Source organism: Narcine bancroftii, chromosome 7 (assembly GCF_036971445.1).
Source record: "Narcine bancroftii isolate sNarBan1 chromosome 7, sNarBan1.hap1, whole genome shotgun sequence".
NCBI classification, from domain to species: Eukaryota; Metazoa; Chordata; class Chondrichthyes; order Torpediniformes; family Narcinidae; genus Narcine; species Narcine bancroftii.
This window is the reverse complement of record NC_091475.1, coordinates 77,378,703-77,395,954: the sequence shown is the minus strand read 5'-3', so window position 1 is coordinate 77,395,954 and position 17,252 is coordinate 77,378,703. Positions and strand designations below refer to the sequence as shown.

The window sequence follows — 17,252 nt, the reverse complement described above, 5'->3', positions numbered from 1 at the left end:
ATAACAGTCTACCACACCTCAGTACAATAAGGGGAATGTACAATAGCCCACATATTTTTTGGAGGACATGGGAGAAACGTGGAGGTCCTGAAGGAAATCCAAGCAGTCACAGTGAGACCAAGCAAACTCCACCCAGATACCCTGAGTCACTGGAGCAGTGAGGCATTAGCAGTGTAAAAATGCCACTTCTGAGGAAGTAAGGGAGAAGATTTGATACAGTAAAATAATTGCATTTTTACCTTAGAGATTCAAAAGGTAATTGATAAAAGGCTTTAAATAAGCATTGAAATAAAAAGAACCACGTGCTATTAAAAAGACAGTGATCAATCAGACCCACAATTGACTCAGGGATAAGAGACAGAAAGAAGGAGTATACACAGAGATCTCCAGTGGTCATTACTGTCAATATTTCCTTCCTTGGTTAATGTTCTGGATGGACTTGGAGCCAATTTCACAGAACTTGAAGATGTTGCAAACTCTGCAATGTTCCAATTAGTGAGCACGGCAGTAGTAGACTTCAGGAGGACTGAGACAGATACGTGTAAGAAGCTGAGAGGTGGTGAAATCAAAATAAAAGTGACTATACCTGTATGTGATGTGACACATAGCGAGACACAATGGGGAGGCAGAAGGATCTAAACACAATATTTGAAAGCCATGTGCATTCAGAGGGACTAGGGGATATATATTCATAAGTGATTTATCAACCTTTAAACCCACTAGTTTACCCAGAACTACTTCCTTCGTGATTGTGATTACACCAAATCTTTGGCTCATTACCTGTGTTGTTCACTGTAAAGTCCGATACAAAATACTCGTTCAAGGCATCGGCCATTTCCACATTATCCATTATAAACTCCCCTTTATCTTCTAAGGGATTTATTTTTGCTTTAGCAACTCTTTTCCACTTTATAACAACTTTTACTATCTGTTTTTATATTCTGTACAAATTCTGTCTTTCATTTCTTTATGCTTTCTTAGTGGTTTTCAAAATGTTCCCAATCATCAGGTAAGCCTGACATCAGTAGTATTAATTCCACAAAATTGACATTTTGTGGAATTATGATGTTTACCCAACTTCTTATTTTCATATTTCCCATACCCTCGAAGTACATTGTGCCCAGGAATAGTTGTTCCTATTCCTGCCCATGTTCAAGTCAGGTCTCTGTAAACAATCAAAATATCACAACATGAATTAGCACACACTCCTCCATGGCCTGTCAAATCCAGGGTACCCACCATGTTATTGCAAGGTGTTCTACGAGATTGGATATAAAAAGTATTTGGATAGACAAGGACTGATTAGGGATAATCAACATGGCTTTGTATGTGGTAGGTCATGTTTAACCAATCTTATCAAATTTTTCGAGGTTACATGGAAAGTTGACAAAGGAAAGGCTGTGGATGTGGTCTACATGGACTTTAGTAAGGCCTTTGACAAGGTCTGACATGGAACGTTGGTCAGGGAGGTTCACTCACTCAGTATTCACGATGAGGTATGTAAAATGGATTAGACACTGTCTTTACAGGAGAAGCCAGAGAATGGTACTTATGATTGCCTCTCTGACTGGAGGGCTGTGACTAGTGGTGTGCCTCAGGGATCGGTGCTTGGTTCATTGTTGTTTGTCATCTATTTCAGTGATATGGATGATAATGTGGTAAATTGGATCAGCAAGTTTCCAGATGACACAAAGATTGGCAGTGTTGTGGACAGAGAGAAAGGCTTTCAAAGCTTGCAGAGCGATGTGGATCAGCTGGAAAAATTAGCTGCAACATGGCAAATGGAATTTAAAGCAGAAAAGTGTGAGGTGTTGCATTTTGGAAGAACAATCCAAGGTAGGGCATATTTGGTAAACAGTATGGTACTGAAGAGTGTGGTGAAACAGAAGAATCAGGGAATACAGATTCCCTGAAAGTGGCATCTTAGGTAGATAGGGTCCTAAAGAGAGCTTTTGACACATTGGCCTTTATAAATCAAAGTATTATCGGAGTTGGAATGTAATGGTGAATTTGTATGACATTGGTGAATCCAGAATTGAGTCTTAGGGAAAGGGTGGACAGATTAGGACTTTATTCCCTGGAACCCAGACAAATGGAGGGGGGGGGGAGATTTGATAGATGTATATAGAATTATGATGGGCATAGACAGAGTAAATGCAAGCAGGCTTTTTCCACTGAGGTTAGGTGAGATAAAAACTGGAGGACATGGATTCAGGGTGAAAGGGGTAAAGTTTAAGGAGAACATCAGGGGGACTTCTTCATGGAGGGAGTATGGAACAAGCTACCAGCTGAATTGGTGAGTGCAAGCTCAATTTTGACATTTAAGAAAAAATTGTGCAGGTATAGGATGGGAGGGGTATAGAGAGATATGGTCCAGTGCAGGTCAGTGGGACTAGGCAGATTAATAGTTTGGTACACACTAGAAGGGGGAGAAGGGCCCATTTTGGTGCTGCAGTGTTCTATGGTTCTATGGTTCTAGTTCCCCACTAATCTTCACATCGCTGAATATCTTAGCTCATAATTTGATGCCTTCCTTACTCTCCTTGTTTTTAACTGGAATATACTTTTGCTGAGCACTGTGAACTTTGAAAGTTCTCCACCATCTCACATCTGTTTCCAGTCTATATTATCACATTGAAGCCGCCTTTGTTTGTGCATTACACACATCTTACATGATGTGATTTCTATCCTTACCTCCCAAAGTGTCCATCCATAAATGTTTCCATCTCAAGATCAAGAACAAGATGCAAGATCCCTTCATTGTCATGTCATTCAGAGCTTTTGCCAGCCATAGAGGCAAGGGCTCATGGGCCAGAAGGGCCTGTTACCATGCCGCATGTCTAACTTTAAATTTAAAATTGAGTTCCTTTGGAGATTTGCCTCCTGCATTCCCGCAACCTCTGCAGTCACGCCGCCTGTCTGCTTCATCAATGATCCTGACTCTATGATAAGTCGAGGAAGTTGTCAGCACTCAATGCCCTTTAGGAGCCCTTCTTGCCATCAGTAGCCTCATGAATCCTGGTCCTGATACCTGGTTCTCACAAGCAGCCCGTGGGCTGATGTGAGTCCTTCAGGTGCTGAGCCCACCTACTCAATATTAAATAAACAAAAAATCTGATGTGAACAGTGATTAGTTTTGAGGGAGGTGTGGCTGGCATATGATGTTGGCACTGGTATCAGGTGATATTGAACGGATTACAGGAAATCTCACTTAATGGACTTTGATGGTCTAAAGAACCGACTTGTTAATTTTCACACACTGTTGATTTGTGTACATAGCAGAGTAGTGAGAGTGGCCAGGAGGTATCATCTGCAGTTAGACTGTTACATTCATTGTCTAGTTCAGGGTGTGAACCACAGCCCAGGAACTGGTCTCTTAACAGTTTCCATTTCTTGCCACAAGAGGTGGTTTTGTAAGGTTTAACCTTCAGTTGATAGAAGAAACCCACTTATTTTGAACAATAGAGATGAAATGTATTATTAGTCTTTAATTCTAAAGAATTTAAAGCTTAAATCAGACAAAGTAAAATGGAAAGAACTTAAACAAGGAAAAAGGAGGGCCAAAATTGGCAATGCTTGGCAAGTAGGATTAAAGAGAATCACAACCCATTCCAGATGTATATGAAAAGAAAGAATGAGACAGAATATCCTCAAAAGAGGAAATAAATGAGTGAGGCCCAAAATGAGTATTTTGCATGGGAATTAAAATTAATGATCTAATAGTTAGGGATCCTCTCAGAAAGATTGATAATGTAATGGTTGAATTCATAATTCAGATGGAGAGTGAAAATGTAAGATGTGTGTAATGCACAAACAAAGGCGGCTTCAATGTGATAATATAGACTGGAAGCAGATGTGAGACGGTGGAGAACTTTCAAAGAGATTTTTCACAGTTCTCAACAAAAGTATATTCCAGTTAAAAACAAGGAGAGTAAGGAAGGCATCAAATTATGAGCTAAGATACACAGCGATGTGAAGATTAGTGGGGAACTAGAACCATAGAACCATAGAACACTGCAGCACCAAAATGGGCCCTTCTCCCTCTTCTAGTGTGTACCAAACTATTAATCTGCCTAGTCCCACTGACCTGCACTGGACCATATCTCTCTATACCCCTCCCATCCTATACCTGCACAATTTTTTCTTAAATGTCAAAATTGAGCTTGCACTCACCCATTCAGATACATCTGGAATGATGGTTGTAACCCCGCAGAAGAACACATTCTGGAATGTGGAAGCTCACATTTCAGATTGTGGGGCCCCTTTGCATCTCATGTGATGACTCCAATAAATAAATAGATAGGTAGGTGGGTAGATGGGTGGTTGGATGGATAGATGGATGATAGATAAATAGGCAATAATATAAATAATTAAACAGACAATTGAATAAATGATTAGATAGCTAGATACATTGGATGGATACGTGGATAGGTTAGGATGAGTTTAGAAGGATATGGGCCAAATGCAGGCAGGTGGGCTTAGTTTAGGGGGGACATTTTGGTCAGCTAGGGCAGGTTGTGCCAAAATGTCTGTTTCCACACTGCATAACTCGTTAAGGATTCAACATTAAACTGTCGTGCTCATGCATGGCCCTGGTTCATATATCTATTCAAGCCTGTAATTTTCATCGCTGTTCAACTCGCAGACTTTCACGTGTTGTACTCAGTTAAAGGATGAGTAATTAACAGGAAGAAAATGTGTGGGAGTTTCTTATCGACTTCGACAAGATTTAATGTAAACTGTTTATTTTCTTGGATGACACGGGGTGGGAAATTGGCATTTACAGCCAGATAGCATCGAACTTGTCTTGAGAGCACAGCAGTTGCATTGTTTTGGTGCCTTGTTACTGGTATTTGCCCAAGGGCTTGTTCTGATTTTGGAGCCTTTACTTGCCCCAGGCTGAGGACCGCTCATTCATTCACTGAAACACAGTAACTGGATTCAAAAGGGAAGGGATTAAAGTGGAAGACAGCCTCTGAGTGATGCTGGGCTCCGTCCTGTCATGACAGAGGAAATAAGAAACCTTTGAATGATTAACCATTTATTATTTAATTGATGTCATATTTTACAAAAAAAAATCTCCAAGAAGAATGGGTTGGAGATAGAAGAGGATTTACAATAAAATTAAAATTACTTAATGGGTTCTCAACAAGATAATCCATGATATGTATAATAAGAAATGAACAGGTTTACATTCTACTTTGTTGTGCTTTACTTTTGGAGTCTGTTCAATGCTAACGAGGCACATGTTTATTGTCCATTATTGGAGTTACACACAAAGTGATGGAGGAATTCAGCGGGTCAGGCAACAAGCATGGAAAGCAACAGACTGTCGATGTCGATCAGGAATATCAAGAATCAAGAACTGAGTGGACGCCCGAATAAAAGGGTGAGGGAGGGTGGCGGGAAGGAGGAAGGGGGGAGAGTGCTGGGTGACAGGAGATGAGTAGATACAGGTGGGAGGAGGAAGAAAAGAAAGGGGCTAAGATGTGATAGGGTGAGGGGCAGAGGCCTGAGCAAAGTCCACTCTGATAGAAGGGGGACTGGATGAAGGAGGGAGGCGGTGCCGGGCAGGTAGAGGGTGGGGGAGTGAAAAGAGAAATGGGACCAAAGAATAAGGCAAAGTTACATAATGACAAAAAGGAGGGAAAGTGAGCTAATGGAATTTGGAGGTCCATATTGGTGCTGTCTAGCTGGAGACACCTTGAGAAAATGGGAGTGAGTGGCCACCTTAAACCATGAGGTCCAAGTGGTATAATTTTATATTACATTATTTCAAATGATGCCATCCAATATGGATCCATGGTTTTAAATCTAAACAAAGGCAACTCCATCAGCGTGAGGGGAGGTTTATGACTGGAAACTAGGAAACTACTTAGGATGAGAGGACAGTGGGCAGGCAGTAGTTGGCGTTATTTAAAGATTACCAACAATATACTGACCATTGAGGCAAAAAAACATTGTAGGAAAAGTGGTGGATGGAGAATTTAACGATCATGTTAAACCTTATGAATAAGGTTTCTAAAGCTGTAGAAAGAACACTAAACCTAGGGATTGGGGAGTTACAGAATACAACAAAGAATGGCTGGAATATTAATAAAATAAAATGTAAAATGCCATAAAAGATTGAAAACTCTTCTGCAGGTGTATAAAAATGAAAAGACTCTTAGGGTCCAATGAAGGTCCTTTGCAGATGGGGATCTTGGGGATAAGGAAATTGCAGAGGAATTAGACAAATATTTTTGTTTTCCTCCATGAAAGTACACAAAAAATCATTTCAAGAAATGCTGGCAATTAAAGGGTTCAGTGCAAATGAGAAAATAAAAGAAATGTGAACAGAAATATAACTGCAGGGGTGAATGCCTGAAGACAGATGATGGCAAGGACAGAGCAATTTACATGTCAGCATTTTGAAGGGCGTGGTTATGGAGATAGTGGGTATCTGGTTATCATCTTCTAAAATCCCAAAGAATCTGGACTGCCTCCTACAGATGGGAGGGTGGCAAATGGGACACAATCATTTAAAAAAAAGCATAGAACATGAAAATAGTACAGAGCAGGAATAAACTCTTCAGCCCACCATGTCCATGCCCACTATGATGGCAAATTTAAGTAATCCAACCTGCATGAACATGTGGCATATCCCTCCATTTCCTGCCTGCTCATGTACTTCTCTAAAAGCCAACACCCCCTACTCCCCACCAATCACACAGTTGCTAACCCATTCTGGACACCTCCCAGTGACTGGTTAAAAAAAAATGCCTCTTAAAACTTTCCTCCTCCCTCCTTAAATGTGTACTCTTGTGTTTGACATTTCCACTCTGGAACTAAGACTGACTATCTAAACTATCAATGTTACTCAAATTTCAATAATCTTCCACCCAGCCTCCCCTCAACCTCTGGCACTTCAGAAAAAACGATCTAAATTTGTCCAAACATTCCTTATTGCTAATACTTTTCAGTCCAGGAAACACAAAGAAGTGAAGAGAAAACCGGAAACTCCTAACCTGTTAGCCTAACGTCAGGGCCAATGAAAATGCTGGGACCTGTAATGAAGGATGTGCTTTCATGACACTTGGAAAATAAGTTTCTGCTGACTGGTTCCTGGGATGATGGATGAGGGGAGATCGATTGAGGGGAGAGAGGCCTTTATCGTTCAGAGTTTTGAAGAATGAAATGTGACAATTGAAATATTCAAAATTCTTGGAAGGCTTGACAGGGTAGATGAGTTGAACTCACAATAAAGGTAAGATTATTTTGTGGTGAATTGAGGAGAAATATCTTTACTTGGTGGGTGGTGTATGTTCGGGATTCTTCACCTTGGAGGATTGAGATGCTTTATTGTTGACTGCATTGAAAACAAAGATTTCCAGCTCTTGAAGAGATCAAGGTGAATGGCGATAAGGCAGGAAAATTACCTCTGATGTACAAGATCAGCCATGACCTTGCTAAATTGTAGAGCTGACTGGGGCCATTGGACTGTTCATACTCCTATTTTGTATTCTCTTATATGAGCCATGGGCTAATTTTCAGAAATTAAACTTTTGACTTTTTTTGATGGTGCAATAACCTTAGGAACTGACACAGCACGTTCGTTGGACTATGGCAACTGGAATACACATGAGCATGGCTGTAGCCACTCTCTAACAAATAGGTTTACAGAGAATTCCTAACAGATAGATTAAGAAAAGTGCCTACACAAGAGTCCTTAAATGAGTCTCTGAGTTTGTCATTGAGGAGTGTGATGGTGGAGATGCAGCAGCTGTTCCTGAACCTGGTGGTGTGGGTCTTGTGGCACCAATATCTCTTTTCAGATGGCAGCAGTGAGAACAAAGCATGTGCTGGGTGGTGTGGATCCTTGATAATTGCTGCTGCAATTATCAAGCAGCAATTATTAAGGATCCACACCACCCAGTAGATGTTCTCAATAGTGGGGAGGGGTTTCCCAGTGATTTCCTGGGCTGTGTCCACTACCTTTCGTAGGGCTTTACATTCATGGGTATTGGTGTCCTCATAACGGATCATGATGCAACTGGTCAGCACAATTTCAACCGAACATCTGTAGAAATTTGCCAGGAGTTCGCAAACTCCTGAGGAAGTAGAGGCGCTGACGTGCTTTCTTCATGATGTCATTGGTGTGTTTGGTCCAGGAAAGATCCTCCAAGATAGTGATTCCCAAGAAATTAAATTTGCTAACACTCTCCATCTCTGATCCCCAAATGATCACTGGATTGTAAACGCCTGGTTTTCCTTTCCTGAAGTCAACAATCAGCTCCTTAGTTTTGGTGACATTGAGTGCAAGGTTATTGTTTTTGCACCATTCAATCAAGTTTTGAATCTCCCTGCTGTATGCTGACTCATCGCCTTTCTTTATGCAACCCACCACCGTGGTGCAGTCGCCAAATTTGTAGATGATGTTGTAGAAAGTAGGTTTGTGAAGTGTTGTGAGAGTAGTTTTGTTAAGAAATTTCAGTGCATTTTATGGATAGAACTCACTGTTTACCAATTGTGAAGGGAAAAGATATTAAGGACGGTGAATAAGATCCGTCAGATGGGCTGCTTTGTCCCTCCAATCATCAAGGCAAGTGAAGCATTTTCCATCACTCGCCTGACCTGTACCTTGTACATCATAGGAAAGATTTCGAGTGACTCATCACAGGATAATTAGTCTTTGTCCTGCTTTTGTCCGCATGTATTAATGTACCCAGTTAAAGTTCTGGTCAACGCTGGCCACCCGCATCTCTAGGAAGGTGATGGTGGAGAATTCAGTGATGCCATTGATATTCAATGTCGAGGTCAGCTCTTTGGATTCTCTTTTGTTGGAAACGATCATCGGCAATTAAGTTATTTGGACAGATAAGTGGATAGAAAAGTTTCAGAGGAATTTGCCAACCACAAGCAAATAGAAGCAATTTGATCGCCATGAATGAACGGCCTGTATGGCGTTATATTTAATTTAATTCAGAAATGCAGCACATGAGCCCGCACTTTGTCCAATGAACCTTCTAACCCCGTATGTCTTTGAACGTGTGAGGAAAGCGGAGTACCCGGAGGAAACCCACGAGGTCATGGCTGAGAACGCGCAAACTCCTTACAGACAGCTGCTGATTCGAACTCGGGTCGCTGCCGTACAAAACCTGCCACTTCATCAGGTGGCCTGGATATTTTGCTTGATGCAGGCATTTGGTTGGTTATATTCTGGGAAGCTGAAAGTGGAATGGAACTTTGGTCGCTCAATGTAACCGGTTGGCAGTTATTGATGAAGGTAGGTTGATCAAAGTCTGGAGGAACGCCCGTATTTGGGGTGGGGGGAGAAACTGCGGACACTGAGAACCCAAAATCAAAATTGTTCACTTGAAGTATGAACTCTGCTCTTCTCTCCACAAATTTTGCCTAACTGCCGAGTATTTCCTCCATGTAACCCCACTGTGGTCTTTATCTGTGTGAGATTATGTCTAATTTCCCGCTGAGTTTTCTTTGATTTCAGTTTTATTGGTTTTTTTTGCTGACTTGGAGTCAACGAGATTCACTCGCGACAAGTCCACCAGAGGTCTGGCACCCTCTCGTCCTCCGGGTTGGTCAGCAGGATATCATCAGCGAGAATGTCTGCTTGGTGTATTGTACTTCCTACTGCGTTGTCACTGTTTGAGAAGGATAATCTTGGAACCTGTTCTCCTGTCAGCCGATTGTGCCCGCCATCACTGACGAGAGAAAGGACCAGAGAGCTGAAATATATAAAAAAAAAGATAGCTTAAACCAGGAAACTATGTAAAATGAATAGAGAAGAGATGGAATGGCCGAGATGGGGAATCATTCGCCACCGTTTGCTCTGTCTATACCCCCTCCTCCCCACCACCCACCCAGTCCAGTGATGATCTGCGAGCTCATTTCATTGCGTAAATTGGTTGAACAAGATGGGCTTTGGGGGGGGGGGGAAATTCATGAGCCATTTATTCTTGAACGAGTGAGTGATGAGAACGTGGATTGGGGCTCACGAGTGAAGGAAGGGGGTTGAGCGAAGCCCGAGGTCGAGAAGATGATGATGGGATGTGGCAGACTCCAGCACGAAGTACATTGCCTGACTTCCGCGCTCTACATTTGCAACGTGCCCCCATTCAAACTCGAAGGCTGCTGGAAATGGCTGATTGAGATTGGAAGCCCGGAAATTCTCGCTTCGCGATTCTTGCTTTTCTTTCAAATGTGCCACGATGGGCTCTGTGGGTTGCAATCGTTTCTGCCGCCTGTGACGACAGCGAGCGCTGATAGCTGTGATTCTATTCTCTCCGCTCAGCGCCCTGTCTTTTACCGCCTTGACACTCGTGGCTGGGAGTGTGGGAACCTTCAGCATGGGAGGGGCGGAGGAGAAGCGACCGACAACAGCATCTCATCGCTGCGTGCACCACAAATCACCACAGCCAGTAATTTAGGGGTTAAGCGAGCGGGAAGGTGAAGTTTCATTATTCTGGCAAGACCTGAAGTAGTTGTCAGAATGGAACCTTTCTCATGAAATGCTGGGTATTATATATCTAGTTCCCAGAGATGGACAGACTACCTTTGAAATCCCCACAGATCCCGGTCATTCAAATAAGATGCACTTAATCATTGAATGAATGTTACTAAATGATCCACATCTTTGATGATCGTGAATAAATCTTTGTGTATTGGCTAAGCCTTCATTGGGAGCGGTGCCAATAACTGACCAAGAAACTGTATGGCAACACTTTGATAGGAGGACTGCCTCAACCATGAATACATCTTTGTTCGGTCAATTCAAAGAGTGCCACCTGTTGAAATTAAAGCGGACTAAAGGGATCCCGAGTCGGTGCCATCAATGAAACAAAAGATCCAGCTGTCAGCGCCTAAGGTTCAGTACGGGCCTGGCGGATAAGCCTCCCGCTCTCTGCAGGGAAAGTTACCTGCCGGTGAAAGCAATGGCCTTTGCCCGTGGGAGCTCTGGCCCGGATTACTGCAGGTCCGCCGGGTCATTGTGCTGGGGCAAGGACTGACGCCGGTCCCATTGCTATCTTTTTTTATTTAATCTAACGCGAACCCCTCGCACTTTCACTAAATTTGGGTAAGAGCTGGAATCCCTTAGAAACATTGTGTCATTTTGAAAACAAAGGAACCAATGTTTATGCGTCACTTCCAACAAAAGATGGGAACTCCTCCAATATTAGGCGCTGCGATAATGCTACCTTTGCATCTGAGAAGGCCAACAGGGTTGACCTGCCGTGGACCTATGATCCCACGTTAAATGGGCCGTAACAAAGTGCCTGGTGGGATTCAGGTCTGTTTTGGGCGCAGTTAGTTCCTTATTGAAACTCATTGCGCAGAAAATTGAAGCATTGCATATTGATATTTTGTGTGGCTGTAGTTCCTCGGTGTCTCTAGAGCAGAAAGGAACCGGCTCCAATGATCAGCCGGCGATCATTTCTTTTCTACAAAACGTGCTCGAGAAACTGAGCAGCATCCCCAGGAAGAAAAGAGTAATCAACGTTTGGGCCTGGCCCCTTCGAACGTGGCGCGTTGCTGAGAGACATCGATCCCGTTTCCACCGACACCCGCGGCGAGGGAAAGCTTGAACATTAGCGATGGATTCGGTGACATGTTGCGTTTTGGGTATGAAAGACCCCAACAATGAAGACGCTGTTTACATCCGGTACCGCACGGATGGCAGTCTCTTCAATCTGAGGCGCCTGCAAGCTCACACCAAGACACAAGAGAAACTTGTCCGTGAACTACTCTTTGCAGATGATGCCGCTTTAGTTGCCCATTCAGAGCCAGCTCTTCAGCGCTAGACGTCCTGCTTTGCGGAAACTGCCAAAATGTTTGGCCTGGAAGTCAGCCTGAAGAAAACTGAGGTCCTCCATCAGCCAGCTCCCCACCATGACTACCAGCCCCCCCACATCTCCATCGGGCACACAAAACTCAAAACGGTCAACCAGTTTACCTATCTCGGCTGCACCATTTCATCAGATGCAAGGATCGACAATGAGATAGACAACAGACTCGCCAAGGCAAATAGCGCCTTTGGAAGACTACACAAAAGAGTCTGGAAAAACAACCAACTGAAAAACCTCACAAAGATAAGCGTATACAGAGCCGTTGTCATACCCACACTCCTGTTCGGCTCCGAATCATGGGTCCTCTACCGGCACCACCTCCGGCTCCTAGAACGCTTCCACCAGCGTTGTCTCCGCTCCATCCTCAACATCCATTGGAGCGCTCACACCCCTAACGTCGAGGTACTCGAGATGGCAGAGGTCGACAGCATCGAGTCCACGCTGCTGAAGATCCAGCTGCGCTGGATGGGTCACGTCTCCAGAATGGAGGACCATCGCCTTCCCAAGATCGTATTATATGGCGAGCTCTCCACTGGCCACCGTGACAGAGGTGCACCAAAGAAAAGGTACAAGGACTGCCTAAAGAAATCTCTTGGTGCCTGCCACATTGACCACCGCCAGTGGGCTGATAACGCCTCAAACCGTGCATCTTGGCGCCTCACAGTTTGGCGGGCAGCAGCCTCCTTTGAAGAAGACCGCAGAGCCCACCTCACTGACAAAAGGCAAAGGAGGAAAAACCCAACACCCAACCCCAACCAACCAATTTTCCCTTGCAACCGCTGCAATCGTGTCTGCCTGTCCCGCATCGGACTGGTCAGCCACAAACGAGCCTGCAGCTGACGTGGACTTTTTACCCCCTCCATAAATCTTCGTCCGCGAAGCCAAGCCAAAGAAAGATGTTGGTAGCGCGCCGATAGCCCCTCTCCGTTGTGGAAGCAAAGCTCATTCTAAGTTTACCTACTATACTGCTCCGTCCACGAACATTAACCATGTTATATGTCAAACTATATAAACCTACTCAACAGTCTAAACTTTTCCCACACACCCATAAGTCTTTTTTTTCTTTTGAGTCTTTTAAATGTCCCCATTGTACCAACATCCACCACCATTCTTGGCAATGCATTCCAGTCACCACGACTCTGTAAAAAAAAAACTTTACCCCTGCCGTCTCCACCAAACTTTCCTCCCCTGCCCTTACACAGATGTCTTCCGGTATTTGCTGCTGTCGCCCCCATGGGGTGCTGGATGCCACCATATCTATAGTAAATCATCTCTCATCCTTCCAAAGAGAGAAAAAAAACTAGTTCTTCAATCCAGAGAACGTCCTAGTAAAACTCTGCACCCTCTCCAAAGCTTCCACGTTCTTCCCGTTGATGGGCCAGCAGAACGCAACACCATATTCCAAGGGTGGTCGAACCAAGAGTTTTATTTCGGGCTGTAACATTGCCTCGTGGGATTCCATGTGAGTTGCTTAGAATGAGATGAGCTGCCCACGTGGATCTGCAGTGGTAAATTGGAATTGTTGGAACTAGGTGTCCAGGAAGGAGCTCAGCTCGAAACAAGCTTCGGAACAGAGGCGTTCCCCCACCCCAGCGTTTACTTCAGATATTTTGGGTGGGGATGGGGTAATCTATAACCATAGTTTAATTATATCTAGAAAGGGGAAATGAATTCTATTTACAGTCCAATTACATCTGCTACCTGATTTAATGGAGCTCTGTTATTTCTCTTCTCTTCACGAGGGAGGACGTCATCGGTAAAATGAATAACCCTAATGGATTTGTCAGTTGAAAATGATATGCTGAGGCTACGGAGCTGACCTGTTCACATGTAAAAACTGGATGGCGCCTGACAGGACTTGGCGTGACATAGCAAGGCACTTACCATGAGAACTTGACAACGCAATTGCTGTCATAAGTAGCAATCACCACGGCAGGCTCCAAATAAATTGAAAATATGTAGTTGAGGGTAAAATCCAGGGCCCTTTCTAAAACTTCTTCATGCCCTATCCGATTTTGGAACTTCACGTAAGGAAAGAAATTAAATGGTACGTTTCTAAACCCTTTAAAAATGCAAGTTAAATCTATTGTTCACTGTGGGACTATCCACTGACTGATTGCTCATGCTAATTTATGTAAATATGTTGTAAAGAAAAAAAATTGTCTTTTTGCCAGCTCTCTCATTAATCGGTAAACAGTGTATCCTTGGTAATTGCATTCCATATTTGCTAAACAAAAATTGTGTAATTAAAATAGATAATTATTTTACAGAGGGGCATATCCTGAACTGTGTCCTCGGTGGAGCTGCGAGACTGACTATTGTTAGTTGGAATACAACGACGCCTAATAATGTTCGACATAAATTAAACGGGGAACTAGTGTTAATATGAAAATACAAAACTAAAGGACTGACACAGAAAATGGAACCCGCGAATCTGGAATTAACAACTGCATTGCCGAATACGCGATTAGACAGAACCGGGTTAGCAAGTTACAAAGGCTTTAAAACTCGTGGAAGAGCAGAAATACGCCAAGGCAGATGGAGATCTCACAAATTAATTACGTCCAGTCTAAATTATCTTCAATTTCAACTTTGGATAATGAACAAATATATTTAAGCCCTGAATACGATTTAAACGTTGACAGAAACAGCGACGGATTATTGGCAACGGCAATAGAGAAGATGGATTTTAACCAGTACTGTGCCCGATTTACATTTTGTCTTTGAACAAATGCATTTCCTGAACAAACGGGCCACCTTTTAAGTTAGAGAGCCTTTCTGGATCTCTGTCTGTCCCAGGAGAAAAATTATCAACTGACATTTTCTACAAACCTATTGACTCTCACAGATAACTAGACCACACCTTCTCCCACCCTCTCCTGTAAGGAGACCATCCCTCTCACACAAAGCCACTCAATTTATTTCCCTTCTGCTAACCGATTCCATCTGCCTCATCTCCCACACCTGTCCCACTGATTTCCCCACTCCCGACTGTTCCCCATTTGCCCACAACCTTCCCTTATTTGAATCTGTTGTCAGATTCCAGAATCTCCACCTCCCAGCCTTTCACCATCTCCATCCTTCCTTCCCCTCCTCACGTGGACACACCCATCACTTACCAGCCCTGCTTCGCCCCTTCCCATTTTTTACTGGCTAATTCTCCTTTACCATCTCCTTCCTGATCTGGTGCAGGGTCCGGACTTCTCTCTGCCTACACAAAGTTCATCCAACAGAATATTTTTGGTACCTTCAACGTTTGGTGCTTAAAATTCAATCAAGTACAGAGTCATACTACCTGATCACCAAAGGGAAGAAACAGTTAGTGTTCAATCAATCGATCGGTCAGCACTGCTTGATCCTAACTCCTCAAGAGCGATCATTACTCTGGAATTTGTCATTTTGGTACTCGGACTGATAAAATGAAATCACCTCAGTTCGGAGCTCAACTCGAATTGCCAGGAATTTCAGTAAAATCTGACATGGGGGGGGGGCGGGGTAGGCATGATAATCTCTGGATTCACCATTCAAGTTACTTCCAAAATATTGTTTTGAACTAATTTTAATCTTGACCCAACAACTGTAGCCGTTCACGCGAGACCGCAGATGCTGGAATGTGAAGCTCTGCCGGAGGTCCAGCGTCAGTGGGGATGTGGGGTGGCGCGTGGGGGAAGGAAGAGGGGGAAATAGTCGACATTTCGTGTAGGAACCCCTTCTTCACACAGAGAACAGGAGCCGGGAGAAGAAACAACCCTACACTAACTATCTCCCTTCTGCTACTGTATCTATTGCAAACGAAATGTTCCTTCGTTTTTTAAGCCGATTCTTGGTGAGGGTGCCAGGCAACCATCATTCTTATCTTTGGGAACTGTAATCCATCTTCAATAATCTGAGTAGTTCGCGACATTTTTCTGGACGCTGGCTCCACTCCTCCGGCACCAGTTTGCTGAGCATTCGAGGCGTGGAATCCGTCAGTGCCTCGACCCAACCAGACCACGCTCGGATTTCCCCACTCCTTTTCAGACTTCATTCCAGATTCAGTAATTTCCAGCCTCCAAAGACGTCTTCATCCATTACTTTTAACTAGAGACTAAATCACGTCCTTTCTTTCTAGCGGCCCATTGTGTCCAACCACCTGATCTGTAGAGTATTTTTTGTGTTGCACTTTCGCACCAAGACCCGGCAGTGATTATTTTCTCTTTTATCGTCTGCTGTCTTCCTTTGATTAGGCCAGTCAGCCTTGACATTATGTTTCCCAGAGATGCTAATCCATTACCCTGTCAGCAGGACAAGGTGCAAAATTCTGGCAGAGTGTCTGCAAAAGGTGAGACGTGAAATCATCAGGCCATCTAAAGCTAATTAGCCAGGGATGAAGTTAATTAAATACTTGTTAGCAGCAGCGGGCACAGAAGGCTAATTAAAGTTGTCTAATAATGGCACACCGACATATGAAATACCTACAAGGTCTAAATAAATTTGCACGGGGCAGATTACAGTCCCTTATCTGGATGGAGAGAGTCGATTTATTGACACGGCCGCTCATATTCTTGCCACAAAAGGTTCTTTCGTGGCGTTCTATTTCACGGAGAAACTCATTTCAAGTCCTTAGATAAAATACCCCGGGTAATTGATTAGAAACAATCCAGTAATTAAACCAATATATCAATTGGTTACAAGATTATTATCCTCCGCCCATCCCAGAACTGCTCCGTGCCATACAGAGAGATTTGAGAAAGACAGTCTCCCTATCCATTTCGGAACATCACCTTTATATAATATCCGAATGCTGCACTTTGACATATAGGTCGAGGCGAAAAACAATAAAATCTAAATGGGGCTGATTATAATCATTACAAAACATAAGGGCAAATCTGCGTAATTGCCCTACGAGATGTATGTATGATGAACTCATAATCAGACTTATTGTTAGAAGACATTACAATACAATTAAATATGAAAACACATGTTTATAATAACCTAATTATAAGTATCATTGGTTGCAATAATCACATTAAATTTGAGGGGTTTTAATAAACATTGCAATTAAATATTAAAACACGGGCTTGTAATTAAATATCTTTGGTCTATTAATCCAATTTACTGTTAAATATCAGTATCTTTTTTTTGTTAACAGTCCCATTAAATATGAATATTTGCACGGAATTAATATTTGATCCTATTAATCTTAATTTTGAAGTGTAACTGGTGTAATATTAAATATCGGAATGTACGATTATATTCAATTTAATTGACTTAATATATCAATTTTAAGACTCTTGTATTTGCAGGAAGCAACTGGACCAGTAATAATTAAACTAACTTGGTCGAGCTATCATTAAATTGCCTGAAAGCAGTCATTGGAAATTGATCAAACAAGCACAGAAATCTGCCAGATTTAAAATATAAATTATA

At 43.0% G+C, this 17,252-nt stretch overlaps 1 long non-coding RNA gene across 1 annotated transcript; it reads right to left on the bottom strand.

Annotated features, from left to right (window-relative positions):
- Positions 1–15,386: 15,386 nt before the first annotated feature.
- On the bottom strand, positions 15,387–16,699 carry LOC138739883 (uncharacterized). Its single transcript, XR_011342519.1, has 2 exons — positions 16,607–16,699; positions 15,387–16,155 (listed from the first exon to the last, which is right to left on the bottom strand). It is a non-coding gene; the product is annotated as an uncharacterized lncRNA (long non-coding RNA).
- Positions 16,700–17,252: the final 553 nt, after the last annotated feature.